The 11,991-nt window shown below is 64.2% G+C and overlaps 1 protein-coding gene across 10 annotated transcripts in view; it reads left to right on the top strand.

Moving 5' to 3' along the window:
• Nucleotides 1-11,991, top strand: part of BCOR (BCL6 corepressor) — an 83,286-nt gene that overhangs the window by 14,710 nt on the left and 56,585 nt on the right. For 5 of the 10 annotated variants that reach the window (XM_050331446.1, XM_050331442.1, XM_050331445.1 and 2 more), the window contains exon 1: nt 9,052-9,526. The exons of 2 other annotated variants lie outside the window; for them this stretch is intronic. The gene's annotated coding sequence lies outside the window, so the exon portion shown is untranslated. Of the gene's footprint in view, nt 1-7,521; nt 7,779-8,366; nt 8,425-8,874; nt 8,926-9,051; nt 9,527-11,991 lie in introns of those variants that run through there. 3 more of the 10 variants (XM_050331436.1, XM_050331441.1, XM_050331438.1) reach the window with 3 other exon arrangements.

Below are 11,991 nucleotides of genomic sequence, written 5' to 3'. Positions count from 1 at the left end.
GTTTCTTTTTAACAGCGGAAAACGTGCGATTAGCAGGCAGACGGGCGGAGACTACCAGCCCTGCGCGCACACACAGCCCGCAGCTCTGTCTCCGCGCCATGTAATCCCAGCGCTCAGCCCTTCTGCACCCCCTCATTAAAAACCCGGAGATTTCCTCCTCCTCCTCCGCTCTCCGAGGAAAACAACGCCTGCCACTGCCTGAACCCGGGCAGCGCCGCCCGCCCGGAGGCCGCCCAGGGGCCCCGCGCTCCCCACCGCCCTGCACATCGGTCGGCCCCTGCTTCCCCTCGGGAGGCTGATGCTCATCCCCCCCGCTCCCATCCCAGAGGGCCGCCCCCGAGGGGACGCAGGGCGGGGGCTGGGGGAAGCTGGCTCCAGAGCCCCCCCCTATCTCCCGTCCCCAGGGGCTGCTGTTCCCCCGCTGCTACGGCGGCTGCTCACTCCCCCCCCACCCCGCGCCCTGCCTTTATCCATCCCGAGGGCGAGGGTGGGGTGCTCCGAGCCGGAGCTTCCCGCACAAGGGGCCGGCGGCGGGGAGCAGCGCCGGGATCCCCCGGGAGCTGGCGATCCCGCGGCAGAGCCGGGCACCGCCGCCCACGGCCCCATGAACGGCGCTTTATTCCGCAGCGCTCAAACCCCTCATTGTGTTTGGCAGAATCACCTGCCTCCTCCGGAGCCGGGCGATTAATTTAATGCGATACAGAGTGCGCTCTCTCCCAGCTCCTCCTCAGCGGGGAGATCTCCGCCGGGCGCTCCGCGCCGCGGAGGAGGGGCACGGCACAGCACGGCACGGCAAGGCGGGCTGACATCCTCCGAGCACCGGCTCTCCCGGCGGCGCTCGGGGAAACCTTCCCCGCCCGGTAGCGGTGGAGCGGCAGCTCCGATCGGAGTCGCACACAAGCATCCGCCGCGCAGACCTGCTCGGTGCCCGGGGCGGGGGGGAGGCTGCGAGGCGGGCGGGGGCCGAGCCAAGCCTGGCGAGGGGATTTGCTGGGTCGTTGGCTGCGCCTGGGGAAAAGCGGGCGGGGGGGGTGTGGTTGGCTGCGCCTAGCGATGGGGGATTTGAGAGGGAAGGGGAGGGGTGGCTGGGCTCGGTGGAGGGGGGGTGCTCACCGCCGCGACTGCTGGGGACGGCGGCTGTTATTATTGTTATTATTACTGTTATTGTTATTTTTAGGGGGCGGCGGTGGTGGGAGCGAGGGGGTGGGGCGGTCCGCGCTCGGCGGGGGCGACGTGGAAGGGGGCCGCCGGCTGCTCCCGCGGAGGGGGCATGAGGTGAGGGCGGTGGGAGAAGCGTCTACTCTGTTTCTAATAAAGGAAACGACTTTTATTGAACGATAAATGCAGGGGAACGAAAGTCGTGTGGGTGCGCCTGGTGAGGGCGATTGATTTGGCAGGGGAGGGGTGGCGGCTGCCCGTGCCGGCGCGGGCTGTTTGGGGCGGGAGGGGCCGGCTGGCCTCGGTTGCTCCTGCCCGGGAGGGATCACGGGGAGGGGGCGTCGGCCGCCCCAGTGGAAGGGGACGCGGGCTGCCCCTGCTCGTGGGGGGGCTGGAGAGGGGGAGCGCGGGCTGCTCGCAGTGGGGGGTCCGGCGGGAGGGGGGACGTAGGCCGTGGGGTGGTGCCGCCTGCCCCTCTCGGGCAGGGGAGGCTGAGGGGGAGGTGTCGGCTGCGCCTTGCCAGTTGGGATTTGATAGGGGCGGTAGGAGACACGTCTCCTGTTTCTAATAAAGGAATCGGCTTTTATTGAAGGATAAATGCAGAGAACCAAAGTCGTGTGGGCTGCAGCCGCCGAGCTTCGTTAGCTGCCGATGTGACTGTGAAGATAAAACGCTCCACAATAATTCGAGCGCGAACAGCGCCGGGGATGGGGACGCGCACTCCCCGCTGGTCCTGGCCTCCGGCCCCCTCGGCTCCGGCCCCCTCGGCCCCGGCTCCGCGGCGGAAGGTGCCCGGGGAGCCTCAGACCGTGTTAACGGCTCGGCCTTGGGACTTCGCCAAGTTTCTCTGACTTAGGGGAACTCTGGGGATGAGTAATCGAGCCAGGCTAGGGTTTGGGAGGGAGGAGGTTTTGTTTTTTTTTTTTTTTTTCTCTCGCTCGCTGTCTTCTTTTTTCCCCTTGTCATCAGCTGCTGACCCACTCCGAGAGCACGGCACCGACGGGTTTCTGAGAAGGGCGGTGGGAAGAGATCGGGGATGTGGCAAGCCAGGGGAAGCCCTCCCACCGTCTCGGCTCCCCGCCGAGCCACCCCGGCTCCGCTCTGGCCCTGAGCACGTCGGGGCAACGCGGGGTCGCTGCTATCACGTCTCCTGTGCCGTGCCCTCGATGTGTCTTTGCGGGGGGAATAGGGGACGCATACACACCCACGCCACACGCATTCCGCTGCCTCGCGTGGAGGCCCGTGTGGAGATTTCCCGTGGCAGCGAGGACACGGCGCTGCCGCGCCTTGCCCTCGGGGGAGGTGTCGGAAAGTCTTTCTACTCGACATTTCGGTTTTATCGCAGGTGGCGACGGCTCAAGGACGGGAGGGGGAAACTTCTGGCCCGGGGAGAGGCCCCTGGGGACAGGGAAGAAGCATGTAGCCCCGGCCGTGGCTGTGGCAGGCGCGGACGCGCCGAGCCAGGAAGGACGGCGTCCGCATCCTGCCCGCGGGCCCCGGGGCGGGCGCGGCGGGGCCGTGCCCGGTGCCGCGGAGGGCAGGGCCGCCGCCGTGTGCTCCGGGCGCCGTGCCCGCACCCGGCCTCCGCCTGCGCCATGCAGGCAGTGGGGGGCAGGGGCGGCCGAGGGGTAGGAAGTGGTAGAGGGGCTCAAGAGCAGAACCCACTCAATACCGAGCGTGGCCGCCCACAGCAGATCCCGGGGACAGGCCAGGGGGGTGGGGAGTGTTGCCGTCGGGGGTGCTGCAGCTAAACGAACTGGAAAAGGCAGCCTGGCTCTCGCTTTGCTTCACCCGCCGCCGCGTGTGGGGCCGGCGCAGGGCTCTCCCTTAGCGCAGCTCCCTGTCCGCTCCACGGGCAGCGAGGGTCCGCGTCCCCCGCCTGCCATGGGGACGGTGAGCGGGCACGGCCGGGGAGCGGCGGGGAGCTGCTAATCTCGGCGCCTGTCAGGTTTCGGTCCTCTGATTACTTGCGTGATTTGGCTTCCGAGAGGAGCGCTGTGAAGCGGCTGCTGCCCTTGTTTGGGTACTGTGGTGGCGGGGGGGGGTGAACGACGACGTACGGAGATGAAGTGAGGACGGGGTTTTAAATGGCACTTCTGAACGGAAAATACTTTTATTTTCCCTTGTTTTTTTGAAGCTGCTTTCGAAATGAACATTTTCTGCGATAAGAGGTGACCGATCAGAATCGCTGGGGGGAGGTTGTAAGCAGACGTTTTGCCCCAGCTTACTGTTATCTTATCTTTCACACTTGCAGGGCGAAAAAGTGGCTTATCTTTATACCCACCCCCCTCTCGCCTTAATTGCTAAAAACACTGTGAAGTGTTAAGTACAGGACTAAAGAATCTCCCCGCGTGTCTGCCATGCGAGTGAAGGGGCGGGGGGGTAGGGCTCCGATTTGAAAAATTAGGGGCTTTTTTCTGGAAAGGTACACACGTGTACACACCGAGAGCCCCTCCCTGCCCCCGCTCTGCTGCTGCTTTGATGTTGCAGGCTCTCATTTCATATGTATGCACCCCGGCGAGCCACCCGCCGCTGCCGGGTTTCCAGCCGGGGCGCAGATCCCGCTCGGCACGCCGGCGAGCCCGGGGGCCGCGCCGCAGGGTGCGGGCGCGGAGGGCGGCGGAGGCCTCCGCTGTCACCTCTGGGGCAGAGTGAATAACCCCAGTGTTTATGAACCCCGGCGCGGAATTGATATTCAGCGCCGAGCCACGGCATCGTCTCCTCGCTTTCTCTCTCTCCCCACCCCCTTCGAAACAAAACACAACACAAAAACAAAACCAGGAGGAGGACGGAGGTGATTCATCGGCTGTATCCAATTATTAACATACAAGCTGTAGTCTGCACAAACACACCTTCAAACCATGGCGGTTCCCCGGGCCGCCGTATTATATTTAAACTCGGGAGCATGGTGGCTTCCGAGCCTCTGCCGAGCTGCTGCTCGCTGCCGCTCCTCCCCAGGCCGCCGAGGGATGGGGACGGGCCGCAACCCGCGCCCCTCCGGGGCTGAGGAACCCCACCGGGAAAAGGGGTTGTAGCCTCTCGCTCCTGCGCATCGCCTTCCAAGGCGAAGGCTCAACCTCGCCCGCGTCGCTCTCCGGCCGGGCCGGGGGTTTTGTCTGCCTCCGGCTTCTGTTCTCCCCCTGCGCCCTCCACGCCGCCCTCCCGCCGAGCCCCACTGTGCCTCCCGCTGCCCCCCGCCGGGCTCGGGGGAGGCGAGGAGAGCGACAACCTCGCCGGCGCTATTTTTACTCCTCTCCAGACTTGTGTGGCGCACGCCCCCTCCCCTGCAGGGCCTTGCCTAGCGGCTGCATCTCTCCGCTCGCAGGAGCGGCCGGGGCCGCCGGCCGCCCGCTTGCCTTTCACCTCCGCCCGCCCCCGCCGTCCCCATCGCCCGCACGGCCCTTTCCCCGCGCCCGGGGCAGCGTCCGCAGCAGCCCGAGGGGACAGGGCGGGGGCGGGACACACACACGGGCACGCCGCAAGCAGACAAAATGGCCGTGGTATGCAAGGGGGAGAGGTGGAGGGGGCAGCTCGCAGACAGCCTGCCCTCCTCCTGCAGCGGGGCTGCCTGCCCCGTTCCCCAGACCGGGGCCCGGTGGCCTCGGCGCTGCGCTCCCCGCACCGAGCTCTGCCCGGGCCCAGCCAGCGCTTCCCCAGCAGCGGGCGGCAGGCTGAGCTCCCCGGCTGGGGGCAGGCCGATATTGCGTGTGTTTGTTCGCCTGTCCCTCCTGGGCTGTCCGCTCCGGGCGGCCGACGGGGTCCCGGCGTCCGCGGGCATCTCCGCTGTTTCGTGGAGCGGGGAAGGGGTGCGGAGTGAAGCAAACACAACAGGAGCGATTTGTCAATTTCCCGTCGTAAAAAAAAAAGGTAGTGGCGCTTAGTCCGTGAACCGATCGCATCTCGGGCTCTTCTGGGGAGACGGAGGGAAAATTATGGATCTCCTGTCAACGGAGTAGCCCTGAACTACGAAGTGACATTATAGTACTTCTGCTATGCAAAACCCCTTTGATTGCACGGGGAGTTTGCATGGCGATGTAACAATATGCTGACGCCGTGTCAGGTCTGAAGCGCTGCAGACCCTGTATAACGCCAATTGAGGCTTGTCTTGTTTTGTTATTTAGATTTCTACACTTCCATTAAAAACAGCCTTACAATAACCAATGATAAAGGTCTGATTTAAGACACTCTCAAGCAGGGCAATTCAGAGCTTAGGACAGTGATCTGTTATTTATAGGCTTTTCCTAGCACTCATCACCAGGCTGTCTGAACACCTCGCTTCCATTAATTCTTTTTAACTTCGCAGGGCCCATCTCCCCTCTGTCTCAGTTCCCCTGACCGGAGGACCTGCGTGCTCCTATTGCCGTTTGGTGGTCACGGGAGCGGGGCGTGGAGGGGGCCAGGCTCATACGCTTTAACCCCCAACTTTCTGAGGTGCGCGGGCCTGGGACGCGGGAGAGGGTGGGGAAGCTTCCAATTAGAGGCGGTGCTGGAGGTAAATGAGAGCCGGCATAAAGCCATCCCACTTGGAAGCCTCCTGCGAGAAGCCCATTCTGCCATTAACAATGGATTTGTCTTTACGAGGAGGTTAAGTACTTAGCATTATCGGAGCAGCCGTTTTTGCGAGCGCATCCTTCGCCCGGCTCCTCGGCGGCAGCGCGGAGCCCCCCCCTCCGCTCCTGGGGAGAGAGCAGTGTGCAGCGGCCTGACCCGGGGGTCAGCTCCCTCCGGGGCCTGTGGGAGGAGGGGAGGCCGCCCGGTAATCCGCAAGGCAAGAGCATGCTCTGAATTTTCCGGGGTTAGCTCGGCGGTGCCCGCCGGACCCGAGCAGCCGGGCCGGGGCAGGCCGCGGGAGGAGCGAACTGAAGCCCCAATGTCTTCCCCGGGAGCCGCCAGCCTGCCGCTGCAAAGCTCGGGGACCCAGGGAACAAAAAAGGCACAGAGGCAAACAAGCATGGGTCTGTTCCTCCCCGCCACGAAGGAAACTGCGTTCACAAAGAAAGAAAGTTTACGGTTAAAAATAAAAGCGGAGCAAGTTTACCCCGAGATAACTTTAAGTCATTAGTGTAAAACAAAAAAAAAAAACACCAACCATTCCAGACCCAAGCACCCAGCCCCACTCTGTAGGCACACACATGTGATCCGGAGTTCGCAGCCCGGGGGAAGGGAAGCGGGCAACTTTTGTGATGCAAGTGCGGGCCGCTGGCACCGCGGATCCAGACCTGCGGGGAGAGACAAAGCCCAGATCAATGCAGCCGGGAAGCCGCGGCGGCGGCCACCTCGCCAGGAAACGCTCTAGTTCTGTTTTCCTATCGAAAGAAGCAATTTTAATGAGGTTTTCCTAGGAAAAGGAAAAAAATCCAGCAGAGGCCTCCCCTCCAGCTGTGTGCCTGTAACTCACGTGTGTTCAGTCTAATAACTTTTAATGTCTAGCCCTAAAACATCTTTATAAAAAATAGCTTTACAGCGTAATAGGCCAGGTGTCCTTCTGCTTGTTATCGGAGATTAAAAAAACGTGTGGGAGCCTTTTCAGATGCGTGGCCCGGCGCGCCAGGACCAAACCCGGCCGCTGCCCGGGGCCGCGTTCCCCGTTGGTCAGCACGGTGGGACCGCAGCCTGGTCGCCGTACCCGGCGGCTCCCCAGCTTCCCCTCTGAGGAAGCTGAGCGGTGCCGCTGGAGTTTCGGGTTTCAGATGGTGGATATTTCACTTCTGCTTTAAGATGGAAGAGTTTTTAAAAGAGATGTAGCGAAACTCCGAAGCCCGTGATGGCAGTTTCATGAAATGCCAACCCTCTGGCCGTGACCCGGGTGGATGTGTGTGTGGGGGGGTGTGCTTGCACTTTGTGTCCCCTTCCCGAGCATCGGGCAACCACCACGTTTGTTTTTTTTTTTCCCAGACGTGGCGTAGATTCTCGATTAAAAACTTCTCTATTTGGGAGAGGGGAAGCTTTATAGGGAGAACCTTGGAGAACTGTTACTTTTCCACCTTCAGAGATAAGCAACAGCGGCGGAGAGCAGGCAGGCGGCCCCGGCCGTCCTGCTCTGGCGCTGCATTCTCATCGTCCTTCTCGCTGCTCCGATGCTTTCGGCTAGGGAATCTTTTGCAGCTCGTAGCGTCACCGCAGCCTTTTCGCGCAGGAGGCGATTAAAAATCCCCCCCGGGGCGAACTGTCCGCGTTAATCGCCTGGCGTTTGGCTGGCAGTCGCTCCCACACCGAGCGGCGGCGAGAAGGGCTCGATGCGGCGCCGGCGGCGCTGAGGTGGCAGAACTCCCGCTTTCCCGGGAAGGCGCCGAGAGGTGCGGAGGAGCAGTGGGACCGAGAGCCCGCCTGGCCCTGAGGCCGGGGCCGCCCCGGGAGCCTCCGCGCCGCGGGCTCTGCGGGACCAAAACTGGGAATATCGGCGGGGAACGGGCGTTATGAACGTAAAATTTACGAGTCGAGCTCGCCGAGCCAAAAGTTGCCTTGCCAAAGTAAATAGATGCAGCCGATAACTACCAATCCGGAGATTAAAGGGCTCCACGTTCCGGACAGGAATCTTAAAGCAGTCGTAGAAATGCCAGCGAGGGAAACGGCGCTTCAGTCGTCACCCCAACCCTGGGTTGCCACACCGCTCACACCCGGTAAAAAGCGCGTTAAGGGCTGCCAAAGCCGGATCAGGCGAAAACGCGCTTTAATAAGGTCCCCCTCGGCCCCCCCGCCCCCCGCAATGCAGACGTTGACAAACGAGTGGCTTTTTTTCCATCCCGATTCAGAGCTCGGAAACGCGGACCAGGGGGAAGCGCGAAAATCAGCGCGGCCGAGCCGCGGACCACGCGATGCTGGGGGAGGCGGGTGGCACCAGAGAGGGGCCCCGGGGTCGGGGGGCGACACACACAGCCCTCCACGGGTGTGGGAGGCTGCGGACGAAAGGGTCCGTGCGTTAGTGTGACCCCCTGCGGGGGATTACGACGGCTGCGATCCCTCGGCAGGTCCTGAGGGAGCGGGGATGCCTTTGCGCGACGGGGGGAACCCGGAGCCGGCGGGTCTGATTGAGGGGCGCGGGCTGCACCGCCGGGGGAGATTCCGGGCACCGCGGTGCTGCGGGGAGCGCGGGGGGAAGCGGGGTGGGAGGGCCGGGGACGCCTGGCGGAGGGCCTGGGGGCGAGCAGGGTGGCGGGGGGTGGCAGCGCGACGCGACCCGCCGCGGAGGCTCGCAGCGATGTCTGGCAGCGCCGCCGCCGCCGGGGTTTTGACAGCTTGGCGGAGCGGAGTGAGCGGAGCTTTATGGTAATTGCGGTTCTCCACTGGCCTTCTGGGTAGCGAGAGAGGGGAGTATCGGCGGGGCGGGGGCGGCTTTCCCCTCCTGCCGGCCGGGGAGCGCGGGAGCACGGAGTCCTCCCCGGGGCGCCGCAGCTTGGCAGCGACCTGTGCCAGCCGGGGGGAGCGGGCGAGGCGAGGGGCTGGCGGCGCGGCGAGGGGGGGCAAATCAATTAGTCAGGGCAAGGGCAGGGGGGAGAAGCGGGCGAGCGGCCGGGCGATCCCTGCCTGGGCAGGGAAACGCAGCCAGGGGAGGGGGAAACTTGCTGAGGGAAAAAGCGGTGGCGGCGCTGCTGCTGCCGCTGCTGCTGGCGGCGGCTCCCTCGGTGCAGCGCCTACCCGGGGGGAGGGGAAGGGAGGGGAGGCGGCGGCTGGAGGAGGAGGAGGAGGAGGAGGAGGAGGAAGAGAGGGAGGGGGGATGCGAGGGGAGCGCAGCGTGCAGCAGACGGAGCCCGGTCTCCCAGCGGCAAGGTGAGGAAGAGCGGCTTTCCCGGCGGACTAAAGAGGGGAGGCGGGAGGGGGGAGAGGAAGAAAAAAAGAGAGAGAGAGGAGGAGAAGAGGAGGAGGAGGAGAATTAAATCCCCAGCCACACACACACAAAGCCGCGGCGGCCAGGGCACGGGAGACGGCGGCGCGGGCGAGATGTGGGGAGCGCCGCGCTCGCCAGCACAGGAACTTCGCCCGGAGCAAGCCAGCAACATGGCGCTGCCAAACCAGAGCCGGCAGCCGGAATGAGCATCGCGGGCTGCCGCTCCCACTCCCGCTGCTGAGCCCAGTCGAGCCGAGGAGCAAAGCCCTTCCCGTGGGCACCTGCCCCGTCGGCGCAGAGGGCGGTCGCGGTCCCGCAGCTCCCTCCTCTTTTCTCACCCCTTCCCCGACCCGCCCGCGCCGGGGCAAGCCGCGGAACAGGCACCCACAAGAGAGGGAGAGTGGGATCGTGAAACTTTTCTCGCCTCTTCCTCCCACCCCCGACGGGGCTGCCCTTCCAGGGAGAGAGCAGCAGGGCCAGGCGACGGTGTGGGGACCCGCGGCGCGGACCGCGTACGCCACAGCCCCGCGGCGCGGAAGAAAGGTCTGTGCTGCGCTCCGCGAACAGCTCCCGTGCGGAAGAGCCGCCGCCGCCGAGTCCCGCGGTGACGGGGCGGTCGCGGGGCTCCCCCGACCCGCCGCGGGAAAGGGAAGGCAGAGCGGCGGCGGCGGCGCCGCAGAAAGTTACGGCTCGGGGCAGTGGGGCTCGGGCGGGATCGGCGGGGGCAGAGGGGTCTGCCGGTGCGCCTCCGGGGCTGCGGCGGCGCTGGGGAAGTTTGGAGGCAGTTGCTTCTAAAGATGCCTGTTTGGGGCAGCGGAGGCGGAGGGGGAAGCACCCCGGTCGAGTTGTTTGCTCCGGTGCGCCCGTTTGGGGAGTGGTGGCGGTGTTCTCGCACTTTTGCGATTGGGAAGGCGCCGGAGCAAGCGGCGTTGCGGGGGCTCCCGTGGGACGGGGCGAGCGAGGAGCAGCGCTGCCGACTCGCGGAGCGGGGACGGCCCCCGCCCCGGCCGGCCGGGCTCCGCGCTCCCCGCCGGGAGCAGAGCGCGGTCCTGCGGCGCCGGGCAGGTGAGCGGCGGGGAGAACCCGGTGCTGGCTGCCGTTCCCCTCGCCGGGAGAGCCCGGGGCGCTGCTCCCCCCTGTCCCTCCGCCCCGGCGGGGCGGGCGCCGCGGCGCACGTGGGGCAGGGCGGCCCGGGGTTTTCCCGTGCGCGGAGCTGTGCTGGCGTGAGGTCCGGCGTGACACGGAAGTTTAGTCAGCCCGAAAATGTAGTTTGGAGTTGGGAGAGCGAGCCGGAGGGAGGCTCGGGGCTTGCCATCAAAGGGCCGGTCGGAGGGGGACGGCCAGGGGGGGTGGGAGCGGAGGCTGCTTTGTGAAGCCGGGGCCAAGTGGGGCGGCTCTGCGCAGCATATGAGGCATGCATTTGATGTTCGTGGAGCGAGTCCGGGGGCGAGGGCTGCGGAGCGTTCACGTTCCTCTTTCTCTCTCGATGTGTGTGTGTATTGGTTTTTTTTTTTTTCCCTTCCTCCCCCTCTCTCGTTTCCGCGATGTCTGTCGGATCCCGGGTTTGGTGATCGCGGAGGGGGCGAAGGGGAGGCGAAAAGCACCTCCCCCATCTACCCCGAAAAAAAAAAAAAAAAGCCCCGACCATAGTGAGCGGTGCATAACTGACGAAGTATGGGGACTGGCTTTAATGGTATCGCCTCGGAGCTCCTCGCGGCATTAATTCCCACTAATGAATCTCTTCCAGAAACTCCGTTCATTGCTTTCATCTGCTCTTTGGAGCCCTCAGCTTTTGTATTCGTGTTTGTATTAAAAAGGGGGAGGGCGGGGGGAGCCCCATCCGCACCACGTAGCCAAGCCTGGATTTTCCGAAGGTTTCTATTAACTTTTTTTTCCCGCCCCCTCCCCGTGGCCCTACTGCGGGGGGTGGCCGGGAAGAGCAATGCCCCGCCAGAGCCGCTTGGGAACAAAGCTGGGGGCGAGAGCGGGCGGGCGGTGCTGGGTCTCCGTCCCCCGGGTAGCGTCTGCAACCCCAGCCGGTGGCTCTGCCGCTCCCGGGTCGCCGCTCCTCCCGCAGCTCCGTGCGGGCCGCTGCCCAACCGAGCCCGGCGTTCCCCTTCCTCCGGCCGCCTCTCTCGCCGACTTTCGTCCCCGAGACGCTGGTGCTTGCCTGTCTGTCTGGAGCCTGGTGCTGTCGCCCTTGCGACACACCGATTCATTTCCTTTCGGTTCTGCTGTCGGAGCCGCTGGGGGGTTTTTTTTTTTTTTTTTCTTTTTTCTTTTTTTTTTTTCCCCTTCTTGCCGAGAGGTAGCCAGCGCAGCGCTCACCCTAATTGCTTTTAGGAGGATTAGGAGCAAATTCCTCCTCCGGCCCTCCTCCCCCACCTCCGCCGCCTCTTCCCTCCCTCCGCCCCCCCCGCCGGGTTGCCTTCGCGCGCCGGGGTTACAGTTTATCCCTGGTGCGGTTCTTTGAATTGCTGTCACAAATAGGTGACTCAGAGTTAATTAGGAAGTATGCACCGGATCAATGGGCTGCACAGCTCATTAGTTATTCCCCAGCCTTTTGCAGCGTTGGACCTCCGGCTCCTCGCCCCGTATACCTCTTTAATACGCAACCTGGAGGGCTGGCAGGGACCGGGGAGCACTTCGGGTGAGGGGGGCTGGGTGCGAAGGGGCGTGATGAATACGGACATTGAAGTTTCCAGGTTGGGAGATTGCGTACGGACGAGTGACCGGGACCCCTACTGCTCCCCCCCGAGCCCCTCCCTCCCCGGCTATCAAACCTGCCGCCCCTCACGGGCGTGGTGGGCCCTCGCCCGCCCTGAGGTCGGAGGGACGAGCCCTGAACGTTACCAAAAACAAACAGGCACCGAAAAAAAAAAAAAGTGTGTGTGTTTATTGGAGCGTACGCTGAGAGAGCAGACAAAATCTCATTTGTCAGGCATGAAGGTGGGCTGTGTGGAAGGCTATAAATATACCGGGGAGGATTGTATCGCGGTCACTTTTCT

This window comes from Myiozetetes cayanensis, unplaced genomic scaffold, assembly GCF_022539395.1.
Source record: "Myiozetetes cayanensis isolate MyiCay16 unplaced genomic scaffold, myiCay2020 scf5-8, whole genome shotgun sequence".
Lineage (NCBI taxonomy): Eukaryota > Metazoa > Chordata > Aves > Passeriformes > Tyrannidae > Myiozetetes > Myiozetetes cayanensis.
The sequence above is the reverse complement of the archived record's forward strand: the minus strand, read 5'-3'. Positions and strand labels throughout refer to the sequence as shown.